Here is a 15,693-nt window from a genome sequence, read left to right as displayed (position 1 = left end):
CCTTGGATCGAGTCCCTCTTTAAGACTATGAACTGTAAATACCTTAGTTTGTATTCAAAATCACACGGCATAGGTCAAACTTTAGTGAAACTTATGAAGTTAATCATTTTCCATCATGTAAACAACCTCAAATGATTATTTTTCTAAAAATACTTATACTTTGAGTTAAATCATGAAATTTTTATGTGTTATCATATTAATAGTAAAAATAATTTTTCCAGAAAATAAACCTCCAATTCAAAGTTTAAGATGGTTTTTAATTATCCAACCCAAAACAGCCCCCGGTTGCACTCCGACGTCGTAAATTCAGTTTTTAAGGTGTTCTTTGAAAAACCAAGTTATACCTTGTTAAGTTAGCATATAATTAAGATATGTTATAGGTCTTGAAGTATTTTAAAAGTTAAGTTAGAAGGATCTATTTAGTTTGCGAACAAGTTTGAAATCATTCAAACTATGTTCTAGTTTATAAACTCTTATATATATAGCTTTAAATATATGAATTGAAAAAGAGTTGAAGTAGAGTTTTTACCTCAAGTTTAAAATGTAAAGTTGCTGGAAAGAAGTAGTAAAATAAAAGTTGAGAGAGTTCTTGCAAGTGTGTGTGAAAATTGGAAGTAAAATTTGGAATATGAATGTGTAAAAATGAGTTAGAAATGGTGCTTATTTATAGGCTTGAAAATTTGGTTTTTAGTGAAAATATCTAAGATAAGTTAAAATTTATTATGTCATGAATGACATATTATTCCAATAATTGAAGATTTCTATTGGTATATACCAATAGTAAATACTTCTAGAAGCTGTGTATAGTACCCTAGATATACGTATAGGATTATTGAGGAAACGGAACGAGAATTCAAATATAACTATCTTTTGTAAATATACTTATATTGTTTTATGTATAAAAGCCCTTTAAAAATGATTAAATACATTACTTATACGATATATGTATAAACATTATAAATCATCAGTATTTATGTCAAATAACGTTACGTATGGTTATTGTTTTGAAAACTTAAGTTAGTAGTTTCAAAATATACTTATGACTTTTTGTTATTAATACAAAATGAGATATTAAAACATCCTTAGATCATGTTAAATATGTATGTATAATTATCATATATTGTATAGTTCGTGATATCATCGGTCAAACTAGACGGTCAAACGTTGTGTAAAACTCTTTTCAAAAACATAAGTCTCAACAATTTGGATTGCTTATCATGTTGGTAAGGTTTAATTTATGTAAATATTAATCTCATAAGTATAGAACGATCGGAAAAGTGCGGGTCGTTACAGTACCTACCCGTTAAATAAATTTCGTCCCGAAATTTTAAAATTGTACCTATTTTGCGTCATCGAGAAACAAGTGTGGATACTTTTGTTTCATCTGATCCTCTCGTTCCCAAGTAAACTCAGGACCTCTTCGAGCATTCCAACGAACCTTAACGATTGGTATGTTGCTCTGCTTGAGCTGTTTAACTTCACGATCCATGATTTCGATTGGTTCTTCGATGAATTGTAGTTTCTCATCGACATGGATTTCTTCAAGAGGAATGGTGAGGTCTTCCTTTGCAAGACACTTCTTAAGGTTTGAGACGTGAAAGGTATTGTGTACTCCGGCGAGTTGTTGAGGTAACTCGAGTCGATAAGCTACCGGTCCAATGCGTTCAATAATCTTGAACGGGCCTACATATCTTGGGTTCAGTTTACCTCTTTTACCGAAACGTATTACACCTTTCCATGGTGACACCTTTAACATAACCATGTCCCCAATCTGAAACTCTAATGGTTTCCTTCGGACATCGGCGTAACTCTTTTGGCGACTTCGGGCTGTTTTCAATCTCTCCTTGATTTGTACTATCTTCTCAGTCGTTTCGTGTATGATCTCGGGACCAGTTAATTGTCGATCTCCTACTTCATTCCAACAGATAGGAGATCTACACTTCCTTCCACACAATGCTTCGAATGGTGCAGCTTTAATGCTTGCATGATAACTATTATTATACGAAAATTCTGCTAACGGTAGATACTTATCCCATCCGTTTCCAAAATCGATCACACATGCCCTGAGCATGTCTTCAAGAGTCTGAATCGTTCTTTCACTCTGCCCGTCGGTTTGCGGATGATATGCGGTACTCATATCTAAACGAGTTCCTAGTGCCTCCTGCAGTGATTGCCAGAACTTTGAGGTAAATCTACTATCACGATCGGATATAATGGAAATAGGTATTCCATGCCTTGAAACAATTTCCTTTATATACAATCGTAATAGTTTCTCCATTCTATCCGTTTCCTTTATAGGCAAGAAATGGGCAGATTTGGTAAGACGATCAACAATCACCCAAATGGTGTCGTATCCCCAGGCAGTCTTTGGTAACTTCGTGATGAAATCCATGGTAATACCATCCCATTTCCATTCTGGGATTTCTGGTTGTTGAAGTAACCCTGATGGTTTCTGGTGTTCTGCCTTGACCTTGGAACAAGTTAAACACTCCCCAACATATGTTGCAACGTCTGTCTTTAAGTTAGGCCACCAATAATGTGTCTTAAGATCTTGATACATCTTTCCAACTCCAGGATGTATCGAGTATCTTGTCTTATGTGCCTCGTTCAATATCAACTTCCTTAATCCACCCAACTTCGGTACCCAAATACGGTTTGCAAAATATCGAATTCCATCTTCCCGTATAACGAGTTGCTTCTCATACTTCTTCATTATTTCATTTCCTATATTTTCTTTAGTAAGTGCTTCTCGTTGAACTTCTTTGATTTGTGAGTTGAGATTCATGCGAATTTTTATGTTCATCGCTCGTACTCGAATTGGTTCTCGTTCCTTTCTGCTTAGTGCGTCAGCCACCACATTCGCTTTCCCGGGATGATAACGAATTTCACAATCATAGTCGTTTATTAACTCGACCCACCTACGTTGCCTCATGTTCAGCTGTTTTTGATCGAAAATATGTTGAAGGCTTTTATGATCAGTAAACACAGTGCATTTAACCCCATACAAGTAGTGTCTCCATATCTTCAATGCAAACACGACTGCTCCCAGTTCTAGATCATGCGTCGTATAATTCCGCTCGTGAATCTTTAATTGTCGGGATGCGTATGCAATAACTTTCTTCCGTTGCATAAGAACGCAACCAAAACCTTGTCGCGAAGCGTCACAATATATTTCAAAATCATCGTTCCCTTCTGGTAACGATAAAATAGGCGCCGTAGTTAACTTCTTCTTCAGTAATTGAAATGCGTTCTCCTGCTCCGAGGTCCATTCGTATTTCTTCCCTTTTTGCGTTAACGCTGTCAACGGCTTAGCTATTCGGGAAAAATCTTGAATAAACCTTCTATAATAACCGGCTAAACCCAAAAATTGGCGTATCTGCATTGGTGTCTTAGGAGTCTCCCATTTTTCAATGGCTTCAATTTTTGCTGGATCAACCTGAATTCCTTTGCTACTAACAACGTGGCCAAGAAATTGCACTTCTTTCAACCAGAAAGCACACTTAGAAAATTTAGCGTATAGCTGTTCTTTTCTCAACAACTCTAATATCAACCTTAAATGCTGCTCATGCTCTTGCTCACTCTTGGAATAGATAAGAATATCATCAATGAAAACGATAACAAACTTATCTAAATATGGACTACAAACTCGATTCATGAGGTCCATGAATACAGCTGGCGCATTCGTCAATCCAAACGGCATGACCAAAAATTCGTAATGACCGTAGCGTGTCCGAAAAGCAGTTTTCGGTATATCTTCTTCTTTGACACGTAATTGATGATAGCCCGATCTTAGGTCAATTTTCGAGTACACACATGATCCTTGGAGTTGATCAAATAAGTCGTCAATTCTCGGTAGTGGATACCGATTCTTGATAGTTAACTTATTTAATTCACGATAATCTATACACATTCGGAAAGATCCGTCTTTCTTCTTGACGAATAAAATTGGAGCTCCCCACGGTGAAGTACTTGGTCGTATGAATCCACGATCCAGTAATTCTTTTAACTGACTCTGAAGTTCTTTTAACTCGGACGGTGCAAGTCTATATGGAGCACGGGCCACTGGTGCAGCTCCTGGTACTAAATCTATTTGAAATTCTACAGATCTAAATGGAGGTAATCCTGGCAACTCTTCCGGAAATACTTCAGGAAAATCTCTTGCCACAGGCACGTCATTGATGCACTTCTCTTTTTCTTTCTTTTCGACTTTATTAACATGTGCTAAGATAGCATAGCACCCTTTCTTCAAGCACTTTTGAGCTTTCAAATAACTAATGAGTTTTAGCTTTGATTTACCCTTCTCTCCATAAATCATTACTGGCGTTTTATCCTTACGAGGAATGCGAATTGCCTTCTTGGCGCACACAACTTCGGCTCCTATTTTGGACATCCAGTCCATGCCGACTATTACATCAAAACTTCCTAATTCTACGGGTATCAAATCAATCTTAAATGTTTCTCCGGCTAAATTTATTTTACAATCACGGCAAATTTTATCGGCTTTAATTAGTTTACCATTAGCTAACTCAATCATGTACTTAGCATCTAGAGGTAATAATGAACAATTCAATTTAGTGTGAAAGTCTCTACACACGTAACTTCTATCAGCACCAGTATCAAATATAATAGATGCGGATAAGTTATTAATGGTAAACGTACCCGTAACAAGCTCCGGGTCTTCACATGCCTCTCTAGCATTAATAACAAATGCTCTCCCACGTGCAGGTCCGATATTCTTCTCTGGATTCGGGCACTGGCTCTTATAGTGACCTTGTTTTCCACACCCATAACAAGTAATGGTAGCCAAAGCAGTTCTATTTGCATTGGTGGCAGGAGTCTTGGTACCATTTGTATTTGTAACGAGAGCCCTACAATCTTCAGCAAGATGACCCTTTCGATTACATTTGTTGCATACCACATTACAGTAGCCAGAGTGATGTTTGTGGCATCGGTTGCATAAAGGATTTTGTCCTTTGTAACCAAAGCTTAAACCACTACCCGCACCTTGTATGGTTTCTTGTTTCTTAAAAGATTGTTGTTGGTTACCTCGATCATAATTTCCATTCCACTTTCTTTTGTTACCTGATACCTTCACATCAGTATTGGATACTTTCTTATCCATGATGACCTGATCCATTAGCTCGTTTGCCATGGTTATAGCTTCATGAATTGTCTTAGGTTTCGATGCTGTAACATTTGCCTTGACCTTTTTGGGCAAACCATCTTTGTACATTTCAATCTTCCGTTCTTCGGTTGGAACCAATTCAGGACATAGCAAAACTAATTCCATGAATCGCTGATTGTAGTTGGTGATTTCAGTACCAATAACCTTCAGACTTCGTAACTCATCTTCCAACTTCCTAACCTCGTTCCTTGGACAATATTCGTTGATTAACATTGTTTTGAATTCTTCCCATGGAGTATCATAAGCTACATCTCCTCCTACAGCCTTCACATAATTTTTCCACCACGTGAGTGCACTATCTTGTAAAGTGCACGATGCATACTTGGTCATGTCCTTTTCAACACAACCACTGATTTTAAACACAATCTCCATCTTTTCTATCCACCGGGTTAAACCGATTGGTCCTTCTGTTCCACTGAATGATGAGGGCTTGCAAGCTTGAAAAGTTTTGTAAGTGCACCCCACACGAGGATTTGGGTTAACTGCAGCACCTCTTGCAGCCTCGACCCATAACATTCTGTCGTTCACTCGTTGATTGATGAGTTCCTGGATTTCTTGTTCCGTCATTCGGTTCAATCGCGCCATATTCTTCTATAAGAATGAAAAGAAAATAATTATTCACATGGAATATTATAGATGTAGTGTATATTTACAGTACATTATAGCTTATTAATAATATGAACCAGGTATTATTATAAAAGCCTTTTCTTCTTATTAGCGTTTTATAATTATATCTAGGGTAGTACCTACCCGTTAATGTCCATACTTAATAGCTTAGTACAGAATCAATTACTACCATCTAAATAATACTTAACCATGGAAAATTATTGCATTTCACACTTCACTATTTTACATATGCTTATCTTATATCGAACATTAAGCAAACCACACTAATAATATTATACAAAACATTATATGATCCCATGGTTTAATACGGCAGCGCATCGTTTGGTCTATTTTCTAGGACGTTTAGGTTCAAGGAATGGCCTAACGCTTATCCTAGCTGTCTGCCTATATTTTGGCTGTGGGGCTGAAGAACTGGATGCCGGGACAGCACGAATAGGAATAGCGGGAATAGGGGTGGTAGTGTCTAGTGGAGTTGGTGCCACATCATCCTTACTAAACTCGGGATTTGAATTTTCTAATTCATTAGCCTTTCGTTTCTTTCCTAGTTCGAACTCGTCTTTTGTAATTTCCTGTATTTCTTCCTCGGGTTCACTTTCCGGGTTCTCTATAGTCGGTTCATCCGGAATTTGTGAGTCTTCCCCAAAGATATTATTTTCGTCATCGGATAGGTTAATGACTGGAACACCATCTGAAGATTCTGGTTCGGAGTCGCTGAATGTGATAACAAGTTTTGAGCCCGACATCTATCATACAACAACTAACCCATTAGTACTACATAATATTTACATATAAATTTTAACCAACAATGATAAGCAATGGTTTTTAAATCAGACCCGGTCAAAGTCCAGACTTACTAATGTATCCTAACGACTTATCGGTTAGACACACTAATGCAAACCTGGTTTGCTAAGACCACCGCTCTGATACCACATGTCATAACCCGTCCTTAACCATAAGAACGTGTTAGATAACGTATGATTTCATTGCGAGGTATTGACCTCTATATGCGACATTTTTTTAAAAGAGAAACTGCATATATTATACATTACAAACCATAACCATTATTTTTGTTACAAGCTTTAGACAATAAAAAGATGATTATCGTTTAGCGATAATCTTCGACTTACAAACTTTACATATAATGATAACAACACGATTTCGAGCATATTTTACAACACAAATCCTTGGGTATGCAGTTTTATTTTTGACACAAATATGCGTACGCAAGATCCTGCTCAAATTCAACATTATGCAGCGGAAGCTTTAGTAATCTCCTGAGAATAGACATGTTTTAAAAGGTCAACATAAAGTTGGTGAGATATAGGTTTAGTGCCGGCAGCAATATATATATATAGACCACAAGATTTCGTATATAAACAGTTTAATAAAAATATTCTAAGTGGTTGAGCACTTGGTAACCATACTTAACATTTAATCACGTCGCATATTCCCTTTATTATGAAATCTTACTACACCGTACCAAGTGTAGTCACGAAACGAAGTACTGTGCAACCGTTGAATACTGGTCGTCCAGTCCGGTTGGGGTTGTCAGGCCCGATAGATCTATCAACAGGATTCGCGTTTACAATACCGCTGTAAATATTAGTTACCAAGCTACAGGGAAGTATGCTAGTGGTACAACTCAACGTAGAATATATTTTTCAGTTACTTGTGTCCATAACGTAAAACATAAAATACATGTATTCTCATCCCGAAATATTTAGAGTTTAAAAGTGGGACTATATACTCACTTTCGTCTTGAAGATATATATATAATTTGACTTGGTCTCCGGTTGATATCACGAACCTATCCATATATAATATATCAATACCTTTTCTTTTTAAACAAACGTCACATATATATACTTGTTATACTTTTAATACTTTGAATAATTCCTTAGTCCGTAGTTAGCAGCTCGTTGTTAGTAATTCAATTTTAATGGTTCATTTTTAGATGTTTAATATACCCGCAATGAAATAAATAAAACCCCCAACGAAATAAATAAAACCCCATCGTATATGTATTGGTCGAGATTAATCTTGACCCATGGTACCGGTGTTGTCAAATGACGTGTTGCGTACATAAAGTACCGGTGTTGTCAAATGACGTGTTGCGTACAATCATGGGATCTTATGATTAATCTTCTCGTGTTGTTTACGGGTGATCCTGAACCATATAAAATTGAATTATAAGTACATATATATAAAATATCATGTTAACTTAAAAAGATGTGATTTATTTAATTTTTTCCCAATTATTTTCGTGGCTAAACTAGTCTTGGATATCCGATTTTGTTTCGGTCATAGTTTCTTCGTTACAACTCTGTTTTCGTTGATTCAACTTGCCATCTCCTTGGATCGAGTCCCTCTTTAAGACTATGAACTGTAAATACCTTAGTTTGTATTCAAAATCACACGGCATAGGTCAAACTTTAGTGAAACTTATGAAGTTAATCATTTTCCATCATGTAAACAACCTCAAATGATTATTTTTCTAAAAATACTTATACTTTGAGTTAAATCATGAAATTTTTATGTGTTATCATATTCATAGTAAAAATAATTTTTCCAGAAAATAAACCTCCAATTCAAAGTTTAAGATGGTTTTTAATTATCCAACCCAAAACAGCCCCCGGTTGCACTCCGACGTCGTAAATTCAGTTTTTAAGGTGTTCTTTGAAAAACCAAGTTATACCTTGTTAAGTTAGCATATAATTAAGATATGTTATAGGTCTTGAAGTATTTTAAAAGTTAAGTTAGAAGGATCTATTTAGTTTGCGAACAAGTTTGAAATCATTCAAACTATGTTCTAGTTTATAAACTCTTATATATATAGCTTTAAATATATGAATTGAAAAAGAGTTGAAGTAGAGTTTTTACCTCAAGTTTAAAATGTAAAGTTGCTGGAAAGAAGTAGTAAAATAAAAGTTGAGAGAGTTCTTGCAAGTGTGTGTGAAAATTGGAAGTAAAATTTGGAATATGAATGTGTAAAAATGAGTTAGAAATGGTGCTTATTTATAGGCTTGAAAATTTGGTTTTTAGTGAAAATATCTAAGATAAGTTAAAATTTATTATGTCATGAATGACATATTATTCCAATAATTGAAGATTTCTATTGGTATATACCAATAGTAAATACTTCTAGAAGCTGTGTATAGTACCCTAGATATACGTATAGGATTATTGAGGAAACGGAACGAGAATTCAAATATAACTATCTTTTGTAAATATACTTATATTGTTTTATGTATAAAAGCCCTTTAAAAATGATTAAATACATTACTTATACGATATATGTATAAACATTATAAATCATCAGTATTTATGTCAAATAACGTTACGTATGGTTATTGTTTTGAAAACTTAAGTTAGTAGTTTCAAAATATACTTATGACTTTTTGTTATTAATACAAAATGAGATATTAAAACATCCTTAGATCATGTTAAATATGTATGTATAATTATCATATATTGTATAGTTCGTGATATCATCGGTCAAACTAGACGGTCAAACGTTGTGTAAAACTCTTTTCAAAAACATAAGTCTCAACAATTTGGATTGCTTATCATGTTGGTAAGGTTTAATTTATGTAAATATTAATCTCATAAGTATAGAACGATCGGAAAAGTGCGGGTCGTTACATTATCCCACTTTAATCAATCAAATATTATCAAAAATATACGCCCCTCTTTTCGGTAAAGTAATTTCGATTCCATGACCTAATTTAACTCATGACGAATTTTTGAAATATTTTGGGTTGATTGATTAAAGATATTTATACCTTAAGAATAAACGTTAAATTTCGCAGTGATGTAATAAATTTTTGTATGATATTAATAATTTCGGTCGCCAAACCTAATTTTATTCAATACCAATTTAATACTTTATAGCGAACAAATTAGCGTTTATTATCAAAAGGTTAAAAATAAAAAATAAAAATAAAAACTGTACAGACTTACCTGTGAAATATATTTCTTAATGATATGATCTATCCCACTCATAAGATAGTCGATTTAATTGGTTTTCCATAGCTACATAGGCGTAACCTCAAGCATTCAACGTTTTTTCTTCTAAACATATGAACGGTCCATCTCTGCATAAAGTAACAAATTCGGTGTTTGAATAGGTTTGATTATTTGAACATTTACCTCCATGTGACCATTTTCCGCATTTGTGACATCTTTCAAGGTGTCGTGCTCTTCTTTTCGCTGCGGATTTTGATTTTCCTTTACCAAATTGTAACTTATTATCTTCGCATCTGGATTCTTTTCTTACTCCGTCCAATCTTTCTCTGATTACTGATACTAGTTCACTCGGAAGTGTGTCATTATTACGTTTAGTGATCAAAGCATGTAGCATTAGACCATGGTTTAGTTCACAGTAAGTCTTCATTTCGTAAAAACCTAAAAAAATAAAAATTCAGAATGGGGGGAGAAGACTAGTTCTTTAGGGTCTGCTAGAGAAAGACCATTTGGGTTCCATTTTCGAGAACTACACAAAACAGACAATCTAACTCTAACAGAAATACATATTATCCTTTAAAGACTTGATTCTCCCCACACTTAGTTAGCTGTGGTATTGAAATTGTGATTAACTTCGTTGTCGACTTCCATCGGACTATCTATGTAGTGTTTAACTCTGTGACCATTAACCTTAAATTCAATCCCATTTGAATTTATTAATTCTGTCATTCCGTATGGGAAAACTCTTTTGACTATGAATGGTCTAGACCATCTTGATTTCAATTTTCTAGGAAATAGCTTGAATCGTGAATTGAAAAGAAGAACTCTATCTCCTTCTTTAAATTCTTTTGAACTTCTGATTCTTTTATCATGCCATTTCTTCATTCTTTCCTTATAGATTAACGAATTTTCGTATGCTTCTTGTCTTAATTCTTCTAATTCGTTTAATTGACTTAACCGTATACGTCCAGCTTCATGTAAATCAAGATTACATGTCTTCAAAGCCCAAAATGCTTTGTGTTCAATTTCTACTGGAAGATGACATGCTTTTCCATAAACGAGTCTAAAAGGTGTGGTTCCAATTGGAGTTTTGTAGGATGTTCTAAAAGCCCAGAGTGCATCCTCCAATTTAATGGACCATTCCTTCGGATTTGATCCTACGGTTTTTCTCTAGAATACGTTTTAAAGCTCGGTTGGTATTTTCAACTTGTCCACTTGTTTGTGGATGATATGCGGTGGAGATTTTATGAGTTACTCCATATCTTTTAAGAACTTTCTCAAGTTGATTATTACAGAAATGAGTTCCCCGATCACTTATTAAAGCTTTCGGTGTTCCAAACCTTGCAAAAAGAAATTTTAAAAAGTTGACTACAACTCGTGCATCGTTAGTTGGGAGAGCTTGTGCTTCCGCCCATTTCGATACATAATCAATGGCTACGAGAATGTATAAATTATTATGAGATTTTGGAAATGGACCCATAAAGTCAATACCCCAAATGTCAAATACTTCACATACTTGAATGACATTTTGTGGCATTTCATCACGTTGACTTATTTTTCCGGCCCTTTGACAAGCATCACAGGATTTGCAAAGAAGGTGTGCGTCTTTGTAAATTGTAGGCCAATAGAATCCAGTATCGTAAACTTTTCTTGCTGTGAGTTGAGGCCAATAATGCCCTCCTGTTGGTCCTGTGTGACAATGGTTTAAGATTTTACTAGCTTCATCTCCAAATACACATCGGCGTATTATTCCATTGGGACAATTTTTAAACAAATGTGGATCTTCCCAGAAATAGTGCTTTATATCACTGAAGAATTTCTTTCGTTTTTGGTACGATAATCCTTTTTCAAGGAATCCACATACTAAGTAGTTTGCATAGTTTGCAAACCATGGAATTTCATTATAATCTATCTTCAATAGATATTCATCAGGAAAGTTGTCTTGTATGGCCGATTCATTTAGAACTTCTAATTCAGGATTTTCAAGTCGAGAAAGATGATCAGCGGTGAGATTTTCTGCTCCTCTTTTATCTCGGATTTCAATATCAAACTCTTGTAAGAGTAAGATCCAACGGATTAATCTTGGTTTAGCATCTTGTTTCAAAAATAAGTATCTAAGAGCAGAATGGTCGGTATAGACCACCGTTTTTGCTAGAACGAGATATGATCAAAATTTGTCAAAAGCGAAGATAATAGCAAGGAGTTCTTTTTCAGTAGTTGTGTAATTTGTTTGTGCTCCTTGTAACGTCTTACTAGCATAATATATAGGTTGAAATCGTTTTTCAATCCTTTGTCCTAAAACGGCTCCCATTGCAAAATCACTTGCATCGTACATTAGTTCAAATGGTAGATTCCAATTTGGAGTTATCATGATCGGCGCATTAGTGAGTTTCTCTTTAAGAATATTAAAAGATTTGATACATTCATCTGAAAAGATGAATGTAGCATCCTTTTCTAGGAGTTTATTCATAGGAGTGGCAATTTTAGAAAAATCTTTAATGAAACGTCGGTAAAAACTGGCATGTCCTAGAAAACTCCTAACTCCTCTAACATTGGTGGGATGTGGAAGTTTAGCAATTACATCTACTTTAGCTCTATCCACTTCAATTCCTTCCTTTGAGATTTTATGACCAAGAACGATGCCTTCTTTAACCATGAAATGGCATTTCTCCCAATTAAGTACTAGATTTGATTGTTCGCATCTAATAAGCATTCGTTCCAGATTAGCTAGACATGATTCAAATGTATTACCGAAGACTGAAAAGTCATCCATGAAAACTTCCATGCATTCTTCTATCATGTCGTGAAAAATCGCCATCATGCACCTTTGAAAGGTTGCAGGGGCGTTGCAAAGTCCAAATGGCATGCGTTTGTAAGCAAAAGTACCATAAGGGCACGTGAATGTGGTTTTCTCTTGGTCCTCGGGTGCTATTGGAATTTGAAAATATCCGAAAAAACCATCTAGAAAACAATAAAAACTATTTCCGGCTAATCTTTCCAACATTTGATCAATGAAAGGTAAGGGAAAGTGATCTTTTCTGGTGGCGTCATTTAATTTTCTATAATCAATACACACACGCCATCCTGTTACAGTCCTAGTAGGAATAAGCTCATTTTTTTCATTTGTAATGACAGTCATGCCACCATTCTTAGACACGTATTGAACTGGGCTTACCCATGGACTATCAGAAATTGGGTAAATTAAACCTGCATCTAGCAGTTTAATAATTTCTTTTTTAACTACATCTTGCATATTAGGATTTAGTCTTCGTTGGCGTTGCATATACGTTTTATGACCTTCTTCCATAAGGATTTTATGTGTGCAATATGAAGGACTTATTCCTTTTATATCATGAGTCTTCCATGCAATAGCTGGTTTATGAGCTTTTAACACAGAAATGAGTTGTGATTTCTCATTTTCAGTAAGAGAAGACGATATTATTACAGGTAATTCAGATTCACCATGTAAATAAGCATATTCCAAATGGTTTGGAAGTGGCTTTAACTCTAATGTTGGAGGTTCTTCTATCGATGATTTGTATCGATATCTGTCTTCTTCTTTTAGCATTTGAATTTCTTCTGTTGTTGGTTCATATCCATTAGCTATTAGTGTAGCTAACATTTCAGCTTCATCAATTGGTTCAGTACTTTCTCCTAAAGAACATTCTCCTGTTCCTTGTAATTCTGGAAATTCTTCTAACAATTCTGCATGTGAATCTATAGTTTGAATATAATAGCATGTATCATCTGCAGATTGCGGTTGTTGCATTGCTCTATCAACTGAAAAGGTAACACTCTCGTCCTCTATACTTAGGGTCAGTTTCTTACCAAACACGTCTATCATTACTTTAGCCATGTTTAAGAATGGTCTTCCTAATATTAGAGGAACTTGAGAATCTTCTTCCATGTCCAGAACAACAAAATCTACTCGAAATACTAAAGTACCAACTTTAACTAGCATGTTTTCCATTATCCCTCTAGGATATTTTATTGATCTATCGGCTAGTTGTATACTTATTCTTGTTGGTTTCAATTCTTCAAGGTCTAGTTTAGTGTATAATGAATACGGCATTAAATTTATACTAGCACCTAAGTCTGCTAATGCTTCTATTGAATTAAGACTACCCAGAAAACATGGAATTGTGAAACTTCCTGGATCAGATAATTTTTCTGGTATCTTATTCAACAGCACTGCAGAACAATTAGCATTCATAGTAACGGTCGAGAGTTCTTCCATTTTCTTTTTATTCGTGATCAGATCTTTCAGAAATTTAGCATATCTAGGCATTCCTGAAATCACATCAATGAAAGGAAGATTTACATTTATCTGTTTAAACATATCCAAGAATTTAGATTGCTCGGCTTCAAGTTTCTCTTTTTTCATTTTACTCGGGTAAGGAAGTGGTGGTTGGTATGGTTTAACATAAGGTTTAGCCTTAACTATGTTATCTTCATTAACCTTTTCAACTACCGGTTCTTTTTCCTTATCTTGTTCAGGTTGTGGTTCTTGTGGAGTAGGAATAGCTTCATCAGAAGTTACAGGTATTTCAGGTGGTTTAAGTGTTGTACCACTTCTTGTGGTAATGGCTTTAGCTGTTTCATTTCGGGGGTTTGCATTTGTATCACTAGGTAAACTTCCCGGTTTTCTTTCACCTATTAACCTTGCTAGGTTACTTACTTCTTGTTCCAAATTTTGAATAGAAGCTTGTTGATTTCTAAATACTTGAGCATTTTGTTCATTAGTTTGTTTCTGAGATGTGAAAAACTGCGTTTGAGTTTCAACTAGCTTCGTCATCATATCTTCTAAATTCAGCTTTTTATCATCGGTTTGTTGTGGTTTGTTTTTGAAAATTAGGTCTTTGCTGGTTGTAAGTATTGTTGGATACTTGTTGATTGCTAGGACCTTGTTGGTTGTTGTATGGAATATTTCGGTTATAGTTCTGGTTTTGATTGTAAATCGGCCTTGGCGGTTGATAATTATTCTGATAATTATTTCCAGGCCTTTGGTTTAGATATGAAACATTCTCTCTTTGTTCCATTGTTAGCTTAATACTAAGACAATCTTTTGTCAAATGTGGTCCTCCTCACTGCACATAACTAATTCATATTGAGTGAATATCTTTAGTCATCTTTTCCATTCGTCTCTCGACAGCATCTATCTTTGCGGAAATGGAATCTAAGTCATGGCTAGAATCGGCTCTAGCTGCTTTAGATGATCTAACGATATCTTTTTCTTGGTGCCACTCATGTGAGTGGGAAGCAGTGTTATCAATAATTTTGTAAGCATCAGTTTCTGTTTTCTTCATAATAGAACCACCAGCTGCTATGTCTATGTCTTTCCTTGTAGTGATGTCGCATCCTTGGTAGAATATTTGTACTATTTGACAGGTGTCTAAACCATGTTGCGGACATCCTCTCAACAACTTTCCAAATCTTGTCCATGCCTCATATAAAGTTTCATTTGGTTTCTGTGTGAATGTAACAATTTCTCCTTGAAGTCTTACGGCTTTAGATGCCGGAAAGAATTGTTTAAGAAATTTTTCAACTAAAACATCCCATGTATCAATCGCCCCTTCAGGTAACGATTCCAACCAATCTTTGGCTTCTCTCTTCAAAGTCCAGGGAAATAACATGAGATATATCTGTTCATCCTCAACTTCTCTTATTTTAAATAGTGTGCAGATCCTATTAAAGGTACGAAGATGTTCATTTGGATCTTCCTTCGGGGCACCACTAAATTGGCATTGATTAGTCACCATATGTAGAATTTTTCCTTTGATTTCATAATCTGGCGCATTAATGTATGGATGAGTAATTGCGTGACCTTGGCCAGTGCGTTTAGCTCGCATTCGGTCTTCCATACTTAAAGGTTCCAGATTCTCCATGATTGAATTTGTTGAATCTGAATCACTAGAGGA

At 35.2% G+C, this 15,693-nt stretch overlaps 1 non-coding gene across 1 annotated transcript; it reads left to right on the top strand.

Annotated features, from left to right (window-relative positions):
- The first annotated feature begins 15,169 nt into the window (after positions 1 to 15,169).
- LOC139845963 (small nucleolar RNA R71) lies at positions 15,170 to 15,276 on the top strand. Its single transcript, XR_011758713.1, has one exon. It is a non-coding gene; the product is annotated as a small nucleolar RNA R71 (small nucleolar RNA).
- Positions 15,277 to 15,693: the final 417 nt, after the last annotated feature.

Source organism: Rutidosis leptorrhynchoides, chromosome 4, assembly GCF_046630445.1.
Source record: "Rutidosis leptorrhynchoides isolate AG116_Rl617_1_P2 chromosome 4, CSIRO_AGI_Rlap_v1, whole genome shotgun sequence".
NCBI lineage: Eukaryota > Viridiplantae > Streptophyta > Magnoliopsida > Asterales > Asteraceae > Rutidosis > Rutidosis leptorrhynchoides.
The sequence above is the reverse complement of the archived record's forward strand: the minus strand, read 5'-3'. Positions and strand labels throughout refer to the sequence as shown.